This window comes from Pseudophryne corroboree, chromosome 2 (genome assembly GCF_028390025.1).
Source record: "Pseudophryne corroboree isolate aPseCor3 chromosome 2, aPseCor3.hap2, whole genome shotgun sequence".
Classification (NCBI taxonomy): domain Eukaryota; kingdom Metazoa; phylum Chordata; class Amphibia; order Anura; family Myobatrachidae; genus Pseudophryne; species Pseudophryne corroboree.
In genome coordinates, this window is record NC_086445.1 from 819,985,136 (window position 1) to 820,006,315 (window position 21,180).

The following is a 21,180-nucleotide window of genomic DNA, read 5'->3' on the forward strand; positions in this document are numbered from 1 at the left end:
AAATATTTTGAGTGCATTAAATCTGGGTGAATTCAAACATGTCCCATGTTTTGTTCACACAACCAACTTGGTGATACAAAGTTTTTTTTAAGAAATGACAGGGGTGTGCATGAGATGGGGGTTTCAGGACATTTTTGGCATTTAACAACAGCATGTAGGAGAATGCTGTGGTTGCAAGAACAGTTCAATATGCCCTGTCACCAACTGAAACAATAGGTGGTAAAAAGGTGTAATTCCACCCTTTATATGCTTCGGCGGATAGGGGAACAGCAATAAGCCATCCACAGCTACACAACAAACCATGATATTGAGAGAGGAGGGGGAATGTACTGTACCTTAGTCCAGTGCAGTTGAGACTTCTTTGTATGTTATGCAAGGTGCTGAAACCATTCAAAATAACCACTGTGAATGAAGTGACTTCAAACACTGCTAGCTTTAGTCAAGTGATTCCCCTAATTAGACTTTTGGAAAAGCAGCTTGAGAAATTGAAGGTGGAGATGAAAGAAAAGTGATTCTGGTAAGTATGTCAGACTTGTAGATCAAGTTCTCTATTCGCTTTGCCAGGATGCAAGGGTTGTCAACTTCTTGAAATCATTTTGGCGACCATGCTTGATCATATGCTTATGTCATATTAAGTCATATGTCATGTGTTTCTTTCCAACTGACCCAGATCTTATGAGATGAAAAAGGGCTCCTGGTGAGCAAGTTGTTGAGTCAGGAAAAGGGGATTGGGGAAATGGTCCAAGAGCACAAGGATTTGTAAACTGAATATGTATCAGATAGATAAGCTTATCCACTTTCCAATATTAATTTATAATACCTTTGTGAATTTCCATTTCTTTAAATAAACATTTAAATACCAGCATTAATATATAGGGGGTCATTCCGAGTTGATCGCTCACTGACGTTTTTAGCAGCATAGCGATCAGGCTAAAAATCAGCTATTCTGCGCATGCGTATGGGCCGCAGGGTGCACACGCCAAGTAATTGCACACAAAACTAAGCAATTTTACACAGGGGCGAGCGACACTTTTCAGTCGCTTTGCTGATCGGTGAGTGATTGACATGAAGTGGGTGTTTCTGGGCGGAAACTGACTGTTTTCCGGGAGTGTGCTAAAAAACGCAGGTGTGTCAGGCTAAAACGCAGGAGTGGCTGGAGAAGCAGGGTAGTGGCTGGCCGAACGCAGGGCGTGTTTGTGACGTCATACCAGGAACTAAACAGTCTGCAGTGATCGCAATCTAGGAGTAGGTCTGGAGCTACTCAGAAACTGCAGGAAAAGATTTTCGAGCAATTCTGCTAATCTTTCATTCGCACTTCTGCTGGGCTAAGATACACTCCCAGAGGGCGGCGGCCTAGCGTTTGCATTGCTGCTAAAAGCAGCTAGCGAGTGATAAACTCGGAATGAGGGCCATACTGTGGATGCAAGGCGCATCTTATTACCATATACGATAAAAGTGCGCTGACCGTCGCAGCACTATGGGGGTAATTCTGAGTTGATCGCAGCAGGAATTTTGTTAGCAGTTGCTCAAAACCATGTGCACTGCAGGGGAGGCAGATATAACATGTGCAGAGAGAGTTAGATTTGGGTGGGTTATTTTGTTTCTGTGCAGGGTAAATACTGGCTGCTTTATTTTACACTGCAAATTAGATTGCAGATTGAACACACCACACCCAAATCTAACTCTCTCTGCACATGTTAAATCTGCCTCCCCTGCAGTGCACATGGTTTTGCCCCACTGCTAACAAAATTCCTGTTGCGATCAACTTGGAATTACCCCCTATGTCCCTTAAGAGAAAGCAAGCAGTCGCACACATTGTATACTAAGGTTCAACACTCAGATATATATATATATATATATATATATATATATATATATATATATATTTGATATTAAAAGTTATGCATACAAAATAACATATGTACAGTATATCATTAAGTATAACATTTATATATAAAATAGGGTTACAGTGTTACAGTTACATAAGAATCAGTTACAGCCAGCATACATTACCCTTTCCCATAGAACATTTCCTCCATATATAAACTCAGCATATCTTCCCCACAGCAACTGCAGCAACAGCAACTAACTATATCTTACAAAACTGCCTATATCAAACAGTGGGAGTTAACAGGTTGTTGGTTTCAGTCTCCTTCAATTGGCCCAGGAGAGGCAGGTTTCTCATTCATTGTGTGTTATTGGTCAGTTCATATGTTTAGCAATGTCCAGTTTCAAGATGTAGATACAGGGGTTAACCACTGGGATTCTCAGGAAGTCCTTTGTTTCTCTTAGAATGTGGCTTTATATTCATACGTTTGGTCATAACTAATCATTGCAATGTGCTACAAATTACCCATAGCTATCAAATTAATCCACACATTCTCCTGATCATTATAACACTAAGCATGACATAATTAACTTGTTCTGTCCCAATAATACATATATATCTGGTTTTACACTCTATTATATAAATACATTATAATGTCTAGTGCTGGACATATTTTGTCTATGTGTAATCTATGTGTTGTATGAATATGTGTTGAATATGTCTTTGTGGCTTCTCTGTGTGAATGCGTATGCTTCCGTATATGCTCTTGCCGTGCATTAATACACAAGGCGCACGAACCTGTGCACGCTGCATGTATGCACGCGCACGCCGGTAACGCACATGAACAGAGGCCACTCTGTTTGGAGTTTATACATGTGAGTGTGTGTGTAATATTTTTGACTTTGACACCTTATTCAGGTAAAAGTATATAACATTGGTGGAGGTGCACCCTGAGAGTATTAAGATAATTTCAATAAACAGGGAGAGAAAAGACAAACTCTCTTTTTGGGGCACACTGCCTATATCAAAAATAAAATATAACCTTTAATAAGTTTGCCTAAAATTTGAATGAAGACAATACCTTTTAAAGGTTTAAAAGCCCACAGTACAGGAAGATATGTGGGTAAGATGAAGTTGCTCATGGTGAAAAAATAAAATAAAATAAAGTAAATAAAATATGTGAGTGTATAATTTCACCAATAAATGGGTGAATATTGGTCAATCATTTTCACATGTTAATATATGATACCGTCCCTTGACAGTCACTGAAATTGTACTGCAGTGTAGGGGAAACAAATGATATAACTGACAGATTTGCTCAATTAGTCTAACAGAGAGAAACAAAGTACCATAATTCAGAAACAAAAGAAAAAGGGAAAAATATACATTGAAGAATGATCACTGGTTATCTGACTCAGTTATCAAAAAAAGGGGGCAGACTAGATGGGCCAAGTGGTTCTTATCTGCCGTCAAATTCTATGTTTCTATGTTACATTAAACAAATAATCATGCCACAGAGTGCTGTTGACTATTGGATGGAAAAAAAGGCAATTTTAAGGCCCCTGTACAAACATGCATTACTTGCCCACCCTCCAGTGTGTACAGCTGGAAACCTTGTCAGTGATTGGCATAGAAGGCTACTTCATCAAAATGTGAAAAAGATTATGTTTATAAAACTGTACTACAAATTCCATGAGAAAGACCTTTAATGGCAATTACATCAAAATGCAAAGATTTCTGTAATGGTAGATTCCAATGGGTATGAATTAATATTGTGTGAAGGTGGTGTAAACACTGATGACGGTGAAAGTGAGGATGATAATGATGATATATGGCCTCTGTAGAGATCATTGACAGCACTTTTAGCTTAGAGTAACTTGTTTTGGGGGGCCCAAACAAACCAAGCCCTTCTGCCACAAAAATGGCAGTCCCTGTAGTGCTTGGTTTGTTAAACTGTGCATGTACTTTTTAATATCCAACATAAGGGTTGGCCCAATGACAATTCCATCTTGCACCACTTTTCTTTTCTCGCATTGCTGTGTGGCATTGTTTCATAGATGTGCTATAAACTGCCATGTGTTTGTTCCGAAGTTCTGTCGCTTAGTAATCATACAGCTTGTTGCAGCCTTTGGCCTAACTGGATAAAAACAATTTTGTGAGCTGTGAGGTGGTCAAAACTGACTGGAAATAACTGTTATTAAGGTTAATAATACTGTAGGGAAAAAAGGCCCAAATTTTATGATTTTAGCAGTTTTCATAATTTTAAAAAATAATACAGATCCAAAACCAAAACATGTGAGGGCAGTTTTGGCAAAACCAAAACATGAAGCTAATACAGATCCAACTCCTACTGTAAACCAAAATACATGGGTCGGCTAACATCCCTAATATCTAAATACATATATATGGAATCAAAAGTCCCAATTTTTTACAGCAGTTATTTGTGAAGCTTGTTTAACTATCAGATACTCCGGATGTTATTAGCATCCCAAATCTGACAGTATGCACAGGAAGACACCCAGTGAGAGAATATCCTTATACCGCAAAAGTATAGTGGCATCTCTTTCATAAGGGTTTATTTGCTAAGACTTGGATGGAGATAAAGGGGCTAACTCAGACCTGACCGTAGCCATGCAGCTACGATAAGCCACCCTGACATGCAACATGTCCCTACCTGCGCAGCAAGATTATAGGGACTTATGCCAGAAACTAAAGGCAAGGGCATGTAAGGTAATATTCTCGGAAATATTACCCATGCCACAAGCTCAGGGAGGCAGAGGGAGATTAGAGAGGTAAATGTGCGGCTGAGAGACTGGTGTAGGAAAGAGGGGGTTGTGTTCCTGGAACATTGGGCAGACTTCTCAGTCAGGCGCCATCTCTTTTGTCGCAATGGATTGCACCTGAATGAGAAGAGGGCAGCAGTGCTGGGGGAAAGGATGGTTAGAAAGTTGGAGGAGTTTTTCAATTAGGTGCCTGGGGGGAGGGTTTAGCTAGAAACTATGGGTCATGCAGAGTCGGCCTTAGGCAAACTAGGCAAATGCCTAGGGCATTTGGTATGCTTAGGGGCACCAGCAGCTTCTGCTGATTAAAATGATATGCCGCATGCCTATATTCTGTGTGTGACAGCGGCATGCTACATTGCAGTGTATTCCTGGAAATCACTGTAATGTAGTATTTCGTATGCAGATACAGCCGCAGTCGCACACAGAATATAGGCATGCTGCATATAATTTTAATCAGCAGAAGCTGCTTGTGTATACTAGCCACATAGTAATGCAAATAAGATGCATTTTCATAAACAAAAGGCGCCTGACGTTAGCAGAGCTGCCAGCTGACTCATGCCAGGCATCTCCTGCAGAACTAGCGGCGGTGCTAGGGGGCACCAGCCAAAATCTTGCCTAGGGCATCTTATTGGTTAGGGCCGGCTCTGGGGTCATGCAGTGAGAATAGTGAGGATGGAGATAGTGAACGTAATGGGGTGGAGAAGGGGGGAGGGAAAGCGCAGCCGGCAAGAATATTAACATTGGTATTACAAAAGGTATTGCCAAAATACTAACTAACAAAGATTATGGGTCTGCTACAACTCTGCCATCTATGATGTTCTGAACTGCAGTACATTTGGGAGGCTAGGGGTGCTGCTGTTATGTCTCTCACCTGCAGTACCTCTGAGCAGCCAGGGGTGCTGCTGTTGGAAGAGCAGTCCCAGCTGGGGTGATCAGATGGTACATGCTCTCTCCCGATTACCTTTTCCAGCTGCAGCTCATTGTGTGTGTTTGTATGTGCTGTAGTGATTGGCCCTGACCTATGTTAAGTATGAGCTAGCTCTGAGAGTCAGGGCCAGCTAAAGTTTTGTTTCAGCTCATGTTAACTTATGTTATTCCTAGGGGTATATTTATTAGGATTCGGAATAGTCGGGATTTGGTGGGAGATTAAACACGAATGACATCGGTAGTGTGAATTTTGCAACTTTTTGTTTTTTTTACGTCTCATTTACTATGCTGTCGTATTCTGCATTTTCATTTTTTACGATGTCAATGTCATTCATAATGTCAGGCAGTGTTTTACTGGAGTTATTAGTAAAACACTGCCTGACAAAACACAATGAATCCCGGCCGGATCTGGGAGACCCATGCAGGGCTTCATTGTGTATATTATGAGAAGTGAAGAAAGAGTTAAAAATCATTTTTAAAAAATTGCGCGTGGTCCCCCCTCCTAAGCATAACCAGCCTCGGGCTCTTTGAGCTGGTCCTGGTTGTCAAAATACAGGGGAAAAATATACTGTGGTCCCTTCATATTTAAACAACCAGCACCAGGCTCTGCACCTGGTCCTGGTGCAAAAAATAAGGGGGACAAAAACGTAGAGGTCCCACGTATTTTTAACACCAGCACTGGGCTCCACTAGTCAGAGAGATAATGCCACAGCCGGGGGACACTTTTATATTGGTCCCTGCGGCCCTGGCATTAAATCCCCAGCTAGTCACCCCTGGCCAGGGTACCCTGGAGGAGTGGGGACCCCTTGATTTAAGGGATCCCCCCCTCCAGCCACCCAAGGAGCAGTGGTGAATCCCGAGGCTGTCCCCCCCATCCGTGGGTGGTGGATGGGAGGCTGATAGCCTTTTGTGTAAAAAGAAAGAATATTGTTAGACGCAAGGTTAAGTGGGGTCACTCTCGTGGGTGGCCCTACTTAACCTCGAGGTCTACCGCAGACCGCAAGGTTCATCACTGCCGAGATTTGTGTTTAGTAAATTTCCAAGTTGACACTTTGAACAAAAAACACAAAATCGGTCAAAATCAGGAGCTTAGTAAATATACCCCCTAGTCTGTTCCTATGCAGTTTATTTCTCACAGTTTTGGAGTCCCTGTTTGCTTTGTACTGTACCAAAATCCCTGCATTGCCGAAATCTTGAACCTTGACTGCACCTAATTATAGTGCCTGTTTTTCTTGCCATCCATGCATTCAGGTGAAGTTAACCTGATTCTGTATGCCTATGTCATGTTTCTTAAGTTATCCTGTATGCCTTATTTGGAATTATACTTCAATACAGTTTTATTTTAGATCATCATCAGCTGTCATCTGTACATCTCCTGTATTTATCTGTGTAACCATCATCCAAACATCTGTAGCCTGCAAATCCAGCATTTACCCATGTAACACCATAACATTAACAATGTAACAGGGTCATTGTTACTGCATAGAAAAGAAATAGAAAATGATGTCCCTAGCAAAAGGGGAAATACTTATCTTATTTGTATGTATGTATACGCTAGAAGCATTACAGGTAAAAAGGGGGAACTAGAAGTCCTTGCAGCAAGAAAACAGTATGATATTATAGGCATTACTGAAACTCGGTGGGATGAATCTCATGATTGGATAGTCAGTCTAAAGGGTTATACACTGTTCAGGAGAGACAGATTAAACAAATGGGGAGGAGGGTTATGTCTTTACGTAAAGCCGTTTTTAAATCCTGATATATAGCAAGATATTCAAGTGGGGACTGTAAATACAGTTGAGACGTTATGAGTATAAATTGCATGCGGGGGAAAGGGAACAAAAAATATGATATTGGGGCTATGCTACAAGCTGTGTCTGATGAGGAAATGTTACTGAAGCAAATTGAAAAAGCAGCAGGAGTAGGAGATGTAATAGCGATGAGAGATTTTTACTATCCAGAGATAAATTGGACAAATGAGTCATGTGATACTACTATGTTTTTAAACACACTAAATGCTAACTACTTACTTCAACTAATTGAGGAACCAACTAGGTACAACGCAATCTTAGTCCTAGTACTAACTAACAATGGGGAATTGATATCAAATTTTATAGTAGGGGAGAGCATGGGAAACAGCGACAACAATATGGTCACATTCAATATCAGTTTTCAGAAGCAGTCCTATATTGGCTCAACTAAGACTCTAAACTTTAGTAAAGCCAACTTTGACATAATGGGGGTCATTCCAAAATGTTCGCTCGCTGCGGGATGGCCAACGGCCGTAGCAGGACAGCGATCGCCTCTGCCTGATTGACAGGCAGAGGCGATCTATGGGTGTGAGGGAGCGAAACAGTCACATTTGGCCACCGTTTCGTAGGCGCAGACGGCCAACGCAGGCGTGGCCAGATGAAAACACAGGAGTGGCTGGGGAAATGGGGGAGTGGCTGGCCGAAGGCAGGGCGTGTTTGTAACGTCAAACCAGAAACCAAACAGTCTGCAGTGATCGCAATATAGGAGTAGGTCTGGAGCTACTCAGATATTGCAGGGAAATATTTAATAGCAGAACTGCTGTCCTTTCGTTTGCAATTCTGCTGAGCTAAGATACACTCCCAGAGTGCGGCAGCCTAGCGTTTGCAATGCTGCTAAAAGCAGCTAGCGAGCGATCAACTCGAAATGAGGGCCCTTATTGCCAATGTGGGATACAAGGAAATTTTCATATATACAGTAAGGGGTTCAGTATGATTTCCAGACAGTTGGGATGCCGGCACTCACAATACAGATGCCAGCATACCGATATTTGAAATTCTGTCAGGAGTGAGGTTAGTATGTTCCTCCACTGTCCCATACCCCTTAACCCTATATTCCTGCAGCATAACCCCAACCTCCCCTTTAGTGCCTATCCCTAACCTCCCTCTGTTGGTGCCTAAACCTAACCCTCCCCTCCCAGCAGCTTTACCCTAACCCCCCTGGTGATGCCTTAACAAAACATCCCCCCCCCCCTTCCCCCAGCCCTAACCCAACCGTTATACTTGGTTTCGGGATGTTGGCTGTCGGGATTCCTGTGTAGTTCTCCTGAACCTGTAGGGATTCCGGAGTTGGTAATCTGACAGGAGTTGGAGATTCTGACGTCGTGATTCTGACTGCTGGGATCCTGACATCCAGCATTTTATCCACATACCCCAATAAGGATATGTAATCAGAGGAAGTGCCTTTGTGCAACATTATAATTCATATTTTATTTTGTCTTATAAGAACTTTGATGGAACTTATTTTCATCTTACTGGCTGTATCTCATGATTTTGTGAACACATTAACAGGTTCTACATTTTCACACATTGGTTAATTTGCAATATATATTTTCGTATGACAGATATTTTGTTTTGTTCTAAGTGTCTAGTGTTCTGGATGAGTGTCTTCATTCAATATGAAATAAATAATGTCATGGGGCAGTCTTAAGCATCAAAACCATGAATTTTGACTGAATTTCTGTCTTTCCTCCACATAATGGCTTTTGGTGCCAGCAGGAGGAGCAAAAGGTATTACTACTTTCCTAGCATCACTTTGTATAACCTCCTCAACATGGTTTTGTCTTACTGTGCCTCATTGTTTCAGACATTGCAAACTGGTCGGTGGTTAGTAACGTTACTGTAGCTCAGGAGTGCCATCTTTTATCTTACAAGTCATTTGCAATTTGTTGGAAATGTATTGATCTAATAAATCATTTAGCTTTACTGCCATTTGCACAGACTCATCTGCATGAAATATTTCAATAACACACATTTGCTCTGATATTTAATTATCTTGTGTTTCTTGATCTTGTTCTAATAAATTCTAAACTCTAGTGTAAATGCATGTTGTCTTTGTGTTCATTCATTGTTTGAACTTCTGATCTCATTGAAATCTCAGTACTCCCTCCTCCCGTACCTGCTAAACATTCAGTGGAAGAATGTCTTCTTTCTACCGGGAGAATCAGAGCTTTCACACACACTGCCTCCTCTTGCTTTATACTTACCAATGTGCTTAAAACTTTTTGCAGTTTACACATTCTCACTGTTATTACATTTTTGTTTTACACAAAAGTCAGTGTCTCTTTTCTGATGTGTTCCTCTGCTGTCTCTGTATACTCAAATGCCTCATCCGAGGGCTTTAAATCAAACTCTTGGACAGTGTTCCAATCCTCCTTCTGCATGAGAGACCTTACTCAGACAGGATTAGCACTCTGTTTCTCTCTCTCTTTTTTTTTTTCACTGCTCACAATATAATCAGTAAACTGCTTTTCCATCTCTTGCTGATATATTTCCAGTCTGCACACACACACAAATTGGAAAAAAGTAAGTTGACACACCAGGGAGGGAGTATATTTACTACAGTTCAATTTGGGATTAATTTTTATAAATTCAAAAAAATCAACTGAAATAGATACTAATCGAACTGCAAAATCCCTTAAAAAGTCCCTAATTTACTAATAATCGATTTTGCATCAAATTCGATTTTGATCGATTTTAGGAAGTGATTTTATGTTCAGTTTATGAATCCCTTCTAAAACTGAATCTCAAATCCCCATTAAAATGAAATGCAAAATCAAATGCAAAATCGAAACAGAACTATATATCACATGCACATTAATTAAAGTGGAAAATCTCTCTTTACACTGTTTTATACATGAACACCTAACTGAAGAAAAAAGGTTGTGGTAATTAATAAAAAGTAAAATATAACTTCAGCTGAAATAGTTGCCAATAAGCATAGCCCTAATGTGCCTTCCTGCTTGCACTTTCTGTGCTCACAAAGTTGTTGGTAACAAAATCTCTGCCTGCTTGTCTGCATAATCTGGGGAGAGTGGTTGATTTAATGCGCAATTATGCAATCGACAGCTGCAGAGCACAATATTGGTCACTTTTGCAAGATGATATAATAATATGCCTCCTGATTTATCAACCTTGTTATTAATAGCCCAAAGGTTCATTCTGCCATGGAGTTTGCTGATCTTATAATGGAGTCAGATGCCAGGAGCTAAAACCATAGCCTAAATCAGCTGTTGGGGGGGCGGGTTTTGAATTAATTAAATATTCTAACAAATACTATAAGATGCTTCATTAACACATACAGGTAACTTACACAAAAAAAATACATCTGGAATTTAACCTGCCTCAAATTTTGCAGACAGGGATGAATTCCTGAGGATTTAGGCATTATGGCATGAACCAGGATAGCCAGTCACAGCACTCATGATTTTTAGTTTTGCATCACAGACCACCTGCACATTTATGGAATAGGAATGATGCCTATTTGTATACACATGTGCAGTTTGTTGATGATTTGTAGGTAGGTGCATAGCATAGCATAACCATGAGAAGCCTATATTCCTACAGCCACAGTGTCCCACATGCTTTTGGGAGCTTCTACAGTCATCACAATCAATTTTATGCCAATAGAATGTTGTTCAGAAGCTCAAATCGAATGTCTCTCATTATTCAATTCATTTGGTGATTTGAAGTCAATTTAGAGTTTGATTTGCAAATTGAATTTTAGTAAATGAGGGGATCCTATGTTCGACTATGGGAAAACATCAATGTTTTTCAGAAATTCGATTTTGAATAGGATTTTAGTTGTATTTGGTTTTAAGTTTGATTTGACATTTAATATTGCCTTTAGTTTAGCTCTAAAGTCAAAATTGAATGGAAATTTAATGGGAAATCCCTCAAAACTGAAAATCGAATGTTAGTAACTATACCCCCGGGTTTTTTTTTTCTACATGCAGACAATATAACTATTTCTCCTACTCCACCAGCATTTGGCAGGAAATATTTAACACTGATGCTGCCACATACTGTATTGTACATTTTAACTGTATCTACTTAAAAAAATATCCAGAACTCCTGTGCAGGCATCCACTACATACACTAGTATCACTTAGTTTATGGCTTCTCTCATTCATGGGATTGGGGCACTTGTACTAGACCACCATGTAGAACATAAGACTTACACTTCCTCTCTCTGCATCTGCTCACAAACACCTCTCTACACACAGGAAATAATACACAAAGCAATACAAGGCACAGTGGGGCCAGGGCCAAATTATTGGGGAAGAGGGGCAAAACAGGGGCAGTCACCCTGGGGACCCAAATATAATCCCCCTTACAAATTATACCACACAGCAAGACTTCTAATTAATTTAAATTACCTGCTGATTGTCAGGAGTCTCATACTCGTTGCCAAGGAATTCATGCACATTGTCAGGAGTTTCATGCTCTGGGTTCCATGCTTGTTGCCATGGGTTTAATGCTCATTGACAGCGATTTGCTGCTCATTGTCAGGGGTCTCATGCTCATTGCCAGGGGTTTCATGCTCATTGCCAGGGGTGTTATGCTAGTTGCTAGGGGTTTCATGCTCTTGGTTTCATGCTTATTGCCAGAGGTTTACTGCTCATTGTCGGGGGTCTGATGCTCATTTGCAGGTGTTTCATGCTCATTGCCAGGGTTTTCTCACTTATTGTTAGGGGTCTGCTCATTGTCAGGGGTTCTCATGCTTGTTGCTAGGGGTGAGGGCAGTTTTGGGCATGATTAAACAAAACTAATAGTCCCTGCAGAAGATTGAGAGTGCAGGGGGTCGCGTCGGTGCTTCTGCCCATGGCAGTTTAAAAAACCTTCTAAAAACAGCTCTCGAGGAGGAGACAGATGCTAGAGGTCTCCTCGCGGCAGCCAGGACATTCCAGAATGCCGTTCCAGGTGTTGACATTTTTCATAATACCTTCAAGAATGGCATTCCAGAGAGTTACGGCAGAAAAATAGCCCTGTATATATATATATATATATATATATATATATATACATATATATATATATATATATATATATATATATACACTGTATATTGTAAAAAAAAATTGGATTGCTATAATTTTACCACTGACATCTCAGGTCACCAAAGGTACAGCAGCTGCCCAGCTGAAAGCAAGTAAGGATCATAAAAATTTTGTTATTTTGTGAACCATTGAATTATTACACTGTATTGTTTTGTGAACCATTGAATTATTACACTGTATTGTTTTGTGAACCATTGAATTATTACACTGTATTGATTATCCATTTTCACCTACTAGGTGTCATCATTCACTATTTTAACACTTACCTTTGCTTTATTAACAATAGATAAAAACTACCAGGTTTTGCTTTGTAAATGTTTGATGCTTTAAAAAAATGTACAAGTTCGGCCGGAGTCTCTGCGCTCTGGCCATCTCACAAGCCATTTCATCCAGGCCACTAAGTCAAGCTTTAAACTGTGGTCCTAAGTCATGATAGCCACTTGCTTGTCATTATTATTATTGTTGTAGCCCTTTGTGCTTATGTCCTCAGGTGATCACCACTCAGAGTGGCAAATGTAGCAGGTATGATGGTTTACAGTTAAAAACATGTTTATTATTCTTATTAGAAGCTTTTGCATTTAACAAACAAGCCATAACTACAGGCAAGCTTGAGTAAAACAAATATTAGAACATCTGTGAACACTTCTAAAATCAACTATATTTTCTAGAAATGTATGATTACATTTCCATAGAAACCAAACACACCTGAACTTCCTCATTATGAATAGATCCAAATCCCAGCCCAAGTCTTCCTGCCAGGCTTGAATCTGAAAATGAGGAAAAACATCATCTTTTCCGGCATCAGATTGCGTGTGTTTTGGATCGCATAAAAGTCCCTCACTCGTGATTCAGGTACCATTTTACACAGATTGCCAGAGGTATAGGATGTGGGAAGTGAACGTGAATCACATTCTATTATTAATATTAATAACAGATAAAGTCAGTAAATTAGGACAGGGGCATTGTGTCATTTTGCAGAACACCGGAGGGAGAGGGTGTAGGCAAAGAACTGGGAAGCACAATTGTTAATATTAATAACTGTCAAAGTCAGTAAAGGAGGCCAGGGGCACTGTGTCATTTTGGGACTGTGGGCTGCAGCCAGTGGTGCAAGTAGAAAAAATGTCTTACAGGTACTGTGTGAGGCGTGTGCTCCCAAAAATGGGTGTGGTCAAATGCCACATGGGGCGTGGCCAATGAAAATGGGGGCGTGATACACATATGGGGGGGCAGATACACATATGACCCCAATAGTGCCAGATACACGTTGTCCCACAGTACCATATATATATATTGCTGCACATTGCCAGATACACATTGCCCCACAGTGCCAGATACACAAATGCCCCCACTGTGTCAGTTATACATTGCCCCCCCAGTGCCAGATACACAAATGCCCCCACAGTGCCAGATATGCCCCTAGTGCCAGATACATACATGCCCCCAGTGCCAGATATGCTCCCAGTGCCAGATACAGAAATTCCCCCAGTGCCAGATACAGATGTCCCCACAGTGCCAGATACAGAAATGCCCCCAGTGCCAGATATGCCCCCAGTGCCAGATACAGAAATGCCCCCAGTGCCAGATACACATGTCCTCCCAGTGCCAGATACAGAAATGCCCCCAGTGCCAGATATGCCCCCAGTGCCAGATAGAGATGCCCCCAGTGCCAGATACACATGTCCCCGCAGTACCATATATGCCCCCAGTGCCAGATACACATGCCCCTTCTTCCCCTTCTGCTTACCACGCTGCTACTGTCCTGTTCCTGTATGTGAGGAGAGCACAGCATGCGCCTCTCCTGCCCCTCAGTCGCTGGCGGTTGTCTCCCCTCATGCAGCAGCGACGAGGGCATGGTGAGCAGCAGCGGAGGGAGGGAGTGGCAGCCCGGCGGCGGTGGGTATGGTGTAACCACGGCTAAATTCTTAAGGTTATGCCATACCCACCCATACCCGCCCACTTGTACCGCTGGCTGCAGCTCTCAGAGGCACAAAATGCATTTAGTAGGATTTTAGAACTAGTCGGACTGGAGCTTGTGCACTGTGTTGTACTTGTTTTAACTAAGCTTAAAGGCAGGGGCACTGTGACATTTAAAAATGCCATTAGGAGCATTGTGTTTAATTTAAAGAGGCACTGGGTGGGCACTGTCATTTAAAAAAAAATGCTATTTAGTTGCACTGTTTAACTTAAAGGGGCATGGTGTAATTAAAAAAACTTATAGAGGTACTGTGGACTGTGGTCTATAGCACTGTTTAAAAAACAATGTTCATTAGGTGACACCATTACTAGAAGCGCTATGAGTTACAATGTGTAAAACATGTTTTAAAACTTGTGTGTGTTCAACTTAAGGCAGTGTTAAAAAAATAATGTTCAGTAGGTTCCAGCATTATCAGAAGAGATGTGAGTCTCAGTGTGTAAAAAAAATACAAATAAAACTTGTGTGTGTTCAGGTTAAGGCACTTACTTAAAAAATAATATTCATTAGGTGCCACCATTACTAGAAGCTCTGTGAGTAGCATAAATATAATTGGTCACTCTCTATAAATATTTTAAGAGAAAAAATCTGGCGCAACTGATTATTATAATATAAAAAAAATGTAGTTATAGTACTCTGATTAAGGAATATTTTTCTATTGGAGACAAATTGAGCTGCTCCCAACGAATAATCTGCAGTTATTCAAAGAACAGAGAAAAAGATACAATGTATAGGGAGCGCTATTTGATCATATATAAATGAAATTTAATAGTAGCAGAGGGTAAGTAACACAGTAAATTGTAAACACAATGGATACATATAAATCTAAAGATTGTCTAATATATAAAAGTCACAGATTTGTGGACCCACAGGATATCAGTAGTCCAAAAAGTTAATGTATAGCTGCGTAAATTTCTGTTGAGACGGGGATAAAGCTCTTGCGCTATGCTACAACCTCAAAACTCACTGCTCCATGAGGCTTACACGCTGGGATGCATCTGCGGCACTGTTGTTGTGTGGCTGCAGAGATGGTAGGTAACCACTAGCGGGAGGAAAGGGAGGGCGCAGCTGATGACGGTTCTATGCAGTGGCTTCTGTTAAAGACTCTTGTTAGCGGCTCCTGATGCGGGCTAGCAGCTAATGATAGCTCGTGCAGCAGTTCTTATTAATGGCACTGTTTGGCGGCTCCTTTGTATGGGCTGACCGCTCAGCATGGATACTGTGCTTGAATGGTAGGAAGCTCCCAGATATAATGTGGCGGTGCTCTGTGGTAGCTGTAAAGTCTGTAGTTGGTTGACACAGCACTAAACTTGGCGGTAAAGGTCAGCACACCAGGGACATATTTAAAAGAGAACCTTGACGTGTTTCTCTGCTAAAATAAACGTGCGGTTTCCTCAAAGGTATTCTCAATGATCAAAGAACCAGATATTTAAATAACAGGTATCCAACCAGAACTAGAGATGAGCGGGTTCGGTTTCTTTGAATCCGAACCCGCACGAACTTCACTTTTTTTTTCACGGGTCCGAGCGACTCGGATCTTCCCGCCTTGCTCGGTTAACCCGAGCGCGCCCGAACGTCATCATGACGCTGTCGGATTCTCGCGAGGCTCGGATTCTATATAAGGAGCCGCGCGTCGCCGCCATTTTCACACGTGCATTGAGATTGATAGGGAGAGGACGTGGCTGGCGTCCTCTCCATTTAGATTAGATTTAGAAGAGAGAGAGAGAGAGAGAGATTGCTGTGATACTGTAGATTAGAAGAGAGTGCAGACAGAGTTTAGTGACTGACGACCACAGTGACCAGTGACCACCAGAGACAGTGCAGTTGTTTGTTTTATTTAATATATCCGTTCTCTGCCTGAAAAAAACGATACACAGTCACACAGTGACTCAGTCTGTGTGCACTGCTCAGCCCAGTGTGCTGCACATCAATGTATTGTATATAAAGCTTATAATTGTGGGGGAGACTGGGGAGCACTGCAGGTTGTTATAGCAGGAGCCAGGAGTACATGATAAATAATATTATATTAAAATTAAACAGTGCACACTTTTGCTGCAGGAGTGCAACTGCCAGTGTGACTAGTGGTGACCAGTGCCTGACCACCAGTATATTAGTAGTATTGTATACTATCTCTTTATCAACCAGTCTATATTAGCAGCAGACACAGTACAGTGCGGTAGTTCACGGCTGTGGCTACCTCTGTGTCGGCACTCGGCAGGCAGTCCGTCCATCCATAATTGTATTATAATATATACCACCTAACCGTGGTTTTTTTTTCATTCTTTATACCGTCGTCATACTAGTTGTTACGAGTATACTACTATCTCTTTATCAACCAGTGTACAGTGCGGTAGTTCACGGCTGTGGCTACCTCTGTGTCGGCACTCGGCAGGCAGTCCGTCCAACCATAATTGTATTATATACCACCTAACCGTGGTTTTTTTTTCATTCTTTATACCGTCGTCATACTAGTTGTTACGAGTATACTACTATCTCTTTATCAACCAGTGTACAGTGCGGTAGTTCACGGCTGTGGCTACCTCTGTGTCGGCACTCGGCAGGCAGTCCGTCCATCCATAATTGTATTATAATATATACCACCTAACCGTGGTTTTTTTTTCATTCTTTATACCGTCGTCATACTAGTTGTTACGAGTATACTACTATCTCTTTATCAACCAGTGTACAGTGCGGTAGTTCACGGCTGTGGCTACCTCTGTGTCGGCACTCGGCAGGCAGTCCGTCCAACCATAATTGTATTATAATATATACCACCTAACCGTGGTTTTTTTTTCATTCTTTATACCGTCGTCATACTAGTTGTTACGAGTATACTACTATCTCTTTATCAACCAGTGTACAGTGCGGTAGTTCACGGCTGTGGCTACCTCTGTGTCGGCACTCGGCAGGCAGTCCGTCCAACCATAATTGTATTATATACCACCTAACCGTGGTTTTTTTTTCATTCTTTATACCGTCGTCATACTAGTTGTTACGAGTATACTACTATCTCTTTATCAACCAGTGTACAGTGCGGTAGTTCACGGCTGTGGCTACCTCTGTGTCGGCACTCGGCAGGCAGTCCGTCCAACCATAATTGTATTATATACCACCTAACCGTGGTTTTTTTTTCATTCTTTATACCGTCGTCATACTAGTTGTTACGAGTATACTACTATCTCTTTATCAACCAGTGTACAGTGCGGTAGTTCACGGCTGTGGCTACCTCTGTGTCGGCACTCGGCAGGCAGTCCGTCCAACCATAATTGTATTATAATATATACCACCTAACCGTGGTTTTTTTTTCATTCTTTATACCGTCGTCATACTAGTTGTTACGAGTATACTACTATCTCTTTATCAACCAGTGTACAGTGCGGTAGTTCACGGCTGTGGCTACCTCTGTGTCGGCACTCGGCAGGCAGTCCGTCCATCCATAATTGTATTATAATATATACCACCTAACCGTGGTTTTTTTTTCATTCTTTATACCGTCGTCATACTAGTTGTTACGAGTATACTACTATCTCTTTATCAACCAGTGTACAGTGCGGTAGTTCACGGCTGTGGCTACCTCTGTGTCGGCACTCGGCAGGCAGTCCGTCCAACCATAATTGTATTATAATATATACCACCTAACCGTGGTTTTTTTTTCATTCTTTATACCGTCGTCATACTAGTTGTTACGAGTATACTACTATCTCTTTATCAACCAGTGTACAGTGCGGTAGTTCACGGCTGTGGCTACCTCTGTGTCGGCACTCGGCAGGCAGTCCGTCCATCCATAATTGTATTATATACCACCTAACCGTGGTTTTTTTATACCACCTAACCGTGGCAGTCCGTCCATAATTGTATACTAGTATCCAATCCATCCATCTCCATTGTTTACCTGAGGTGCCTTTTAGTTCTGCCTATAAAATATGGAGAACAAAAAAGTTGAGGTTCCAAAATTAGGGAAAGATCAAGATCCACTTCCACCTCGTGCTGAAGCTGCTGCCACTAGTCATGGCCGAGACGATGAAATGCCAGCAACGTCGTCTGCCAAGGCCGATGCCCAATGTCATAGTACAGAGCATGTCAAATCCAAAACACCAAATATCAGAAAAAAAAGGACTCCAAAACCTAAAATAAAATTGTCGGAGGAGAAGCGTAAACTTGCCAATATGCCATTTACCACACGGAGTGGCAAGGAACGGCTGAGGCCCTGGCCTATGTTCATGGCTAGTGGTTCAGCTTCACATGAGGATGGAAGCACTCAGCCTCTCGCTAGAAAACTGAAAAGACTCAAGCTGGCAAAAGCACCGCAAAGAACTGTGCGTTCTTTGAAATCCCAAATCCACAAGGAGAGTCCAATTGTGTCGGTTGCGATGCCTGACCTTCCCAACACTGGACGTGAAGAGCATGCGCCTTCCACCATTTGCACGCCCCCTGCAAGTGCTGGAAGGAGCACCCGCAGTCCAGTTCCTGATAGTCAGATTGAAGATGTCAGTGTTGAAGTACACCAGGATGAGGAGGATATGGGTGTTGCTGGCGCTGGGGAGGAAATTGACCAGGAGGATTCTGATGGTGAGGTGGTTTGTTTAAGTCAGGCACCCGGGGAGACACCTGTTGTCCGTGGGAGGAATATGGCCGTTGACATGCCAGGTGAAAATACCAAAAAAATCAGCTCTTCGGTGTGGAGGTATTTCACCAGAAATGCGGACAACAGGTGTCAAGCCGTGTGTTCCCTTTGTCAAGCTGTAATAAGTAGGGGTAAGGACGTTAACCACCTCGGAACATCCTCCCTTATACGTCACCTGCAGCGCATTCATAATAAGTCAGTGACAAGTTCAAAAACTTTGGGTGACAGCGGAAGCAGTCCACTGACCAGTAAATCCCTTCCTCTTGTAACCAAGCTCACGCAAACCACCCCACCAACTCCCTCAGTGTCAATTTCCTCCTTCCCCAGGAATGCCAATAGTCCTGCAGGCCATGTCACTGGCAAGTCTGACGAGTCCTCTCCTGCCTGGGATTCCTCCGATGCATCCTTGCGTGTAACGCCTACTGCTGCTGGCGCTGCTGTTGTTGCCGCTGGGAGTCGATGGTCATCCCAGAGGGGAAGTCGTAAGCCCACTTGTACTACTTCCAGTAAGCAATTGACTGTTCAACAGTCCTTTGCGAGGAAGATGAAATATCACAGCAGTCATCCTACTGCAAAGCGGATAACTGAGGCCTTGGCATCCTGGGTGGTGAGAAACGTGGTTCCGGTATCCATCATTACTGCAGAGCCAACTAGAGACTTGTTGGAGGTACTGTGTCCCCGGTACCAAATACCATCTAGGTTCCATTTCTCTAGGCAGGCGATACCGAAAATGTACACAGACCTCAGAAAAAGAGTCACCAGTGTCCTAAAAAATGCAGCTGTACCCAATGTCCACTTAACCACGGACATGTGGACAAGTGGAGCAGGGCAGGGTCAGGACTATATGACTGTGACAGCCCACTGGGTAGATGTATGGACTCCCGCCGCAAGAACAGCAGCGGCGGCACCAGTAGCAGCATCTCGCAAACGCCAACTCTTTCCTAGGCAGGCTACGCTTTGTATCACCGCTTTCCAGAATACGCACACAGCTGAAAACCTCTTACGGCAACTGAGGAAGATCATCGCGGAATGGCTTACCCCAATTGGACTCTCCTGTGGATTTGTGGCATCGGACAACGCCAGCAATATTGTGTGTGCATTAAATCTGGGCCAATTCCAGCACGTCCCATGTTTTGCACATACCTTGAATTTGGTGGTGCAGAATTTTTTAAAAAACGACAGGGGCGTGCAAGAGATGCTGTCGGTGGCCAGAAGAATTGCGGGACACTTTCGGCGTACAGGCACCATGTACAGAAAACTGGAGCACCACCAAAAACTACTGAACCTGCCCTGCCATCATCTGAAGCAAGAAGTGGTAACGAGGTGGAATTCAACCCTCTATATGCTTCAGAGGTTGGAGGAGCAGCAAAAGGCCATTCAAGCCTATACAATTGAGCATGATATAGTAGGTGGAATGCACCTGTCTCAAGTGCAGTGGAGAATGATTTCAACGTTGTGCAAGGTTCTGATGCCCTTTGAACTTGCCACACGTGAAGTCAGTTCAGACACTGCCAGCCTGAGTCAGGTCATTCCCCTCATCAGGCTTTTGCAGAAGAAGCTGGAGGCATTGAAGGAGGAGCTAACACGGAGCGATTCCGCTAGGCATGTGGGACTTGTGGATGCAGCCCTTAATTCGCTTAACAAGGATTCACGGGTGGTCAATCTGTTGAAATCAGAGCACTACATTTTGGCCACCGTGCTCGATCCTAGATTTAAAGCCTACCTTGGATCTCTCTTTCCGGCAGACACAGGTCTGCTGGGGTTGAAAGACCTGCTGGTGACAAAATTGTCAAGTCAAGCGGAACGCGACCTGTCAACATCTCCTCCTTCACATTCTCCCGCAACTGGGGGTGCGAGGAAAAGGCTCAGAATTCCGAGCCCACCCGCTGGCGGTGATGCAGGGCAGTCTGGAGCGACTGCTGATGCTGACATCTGGTCCGGACTGAAGGACCTGACAACGATTACGGACATGTCGTCTACTGTCACTGCATATGATTCTCTCAACATTGATAGAATGGTGGAGGATTATATGAGTGACCGCATCCAAGTAGGCACGTCACACAGTCCGTACTTATACTGGCAGGAAAAAGAGGCAATTTGGAGGCCCTTGCACAAACTGGCTTTATTCTACCTAAGTTGCCCTCCCACAAGTGTGTACTCCGAAAGAGTGTTTAGTGC